Source organism: Monodelphis domestica, chromosome 2 (assembly GCF_027887165.1).
Source record: "Monodelphis domestica isolate mMonDom1 chromosome 2, mMonDom1.pri, whole genome shotgun sequence".
NCBI lineage: Eukaryota > Metazoa > Chordata > Mammalia > Didelphimorphia > Didelphidae > Monodelphis > Monodelphis domestica.
Genome location: NC_077228.1, coordinates 422,051,640 through 422,052,903, shown reverse-complemented (window position 1 = coordinate 422,052,903; position 1,264 = coordinate 422,051,640).

Below are 1,264 nucleotides of genomic sequence, written 5' to 3'. Positions count from 1 at the left end.
TAATAACAAGTTCTTCGTAGGTCTATTAAGATTGCTTTATCGAGCAGACACGGAGTTCAAGAAAAATAATGATGGGCTTGTGTTTTTTGTTTCAAGGGTTGCCATAGCCAAAGGAGTCATTATAGAGAGGGTCATTCTCCCCCTAGTGGCAGAAAGCAAGTATTTGAAAAACCAAGGCAGAAGGGAGGAGTTAGAAATACAATCTGACTGAGGAGTAAAATGTTATTCCTCATTAGATGGAGACTATGCCCTCAATTAACAGAACAAGCTCAAGAAAACTTCAGTTACACACTGTTGGAGGTTTTTTTTTTTTTTTAACTACCCTTTAAAAGCAGTGGAGTAAAATAGGGTTTTTTTTTTAAGGCAATTATATGTAATTTTTCCTGGCTGCTTTTTATTCCTCATTAGCAACTTCCTTCCTTTTAAGAAAGGTAGATAGCTATTTTTTATTGGGCTTAGCTCAATTTTCTGTTGGTTCACATAGAAATTAGTCCCCATTAACCTACATGGTCTATAAAAGGGGCAAGTGGTTTTCCCCAATTAGTCCACAGTGTTTTTTTCAAAATGTAGTTAATAGTACATAATAATATATCTACACAAAATAAGATGGGTTTGTTTTACTTTGAATTAAAGATTTGTTAAATACTATGGCATGGAAGGTGGAATCCTTTAGGTTGGATGGGACAAAATGGTTTGATTTTTCATTCAGCAAGTATTAATGGAGAAGTGCTTACTAAATACTAGACAAAGTGCATACAAGTACAAAGAACAAAAGAATTCCTATTTGCAAGAGCTTTTCATTCAAATGGGAGAGATAGGCACATGTATAAATATATACAAAATCATTAAATATAAGGGGGTGATGTAGAATGAGAAAGAATGAATGACAAGCATTTTTCCAAATGAATAAAGGGTTGGCAAGTCAGTGGCAAAGAAAATGCATTGTCCAGAAACTGCCAGTAAATTAATAGCTGTCCGTCTGCCCCAAAATTCTTGCCTTGCTCAAAAAAAAATCAGGCTGTTACTAGAACCTTCTAAGCTGGATTTCTAATGTTATTAAATTCAATTTAATGCCTCTTAAAATATTATATAGAATAAACTTTTTTTTTAAAGGAGTGATAGTTTGATTTTATATGACCTCTAGGTGGACTGTTAGAAGAACAAGGGCCCCTACCTAGTAAATGAGCTTTGGGAAACTTTGATTCACTTTGAAACACTGATTTTATTTTGAAAAATTACAAGAAAAGATTGAACAAAGAGAAAA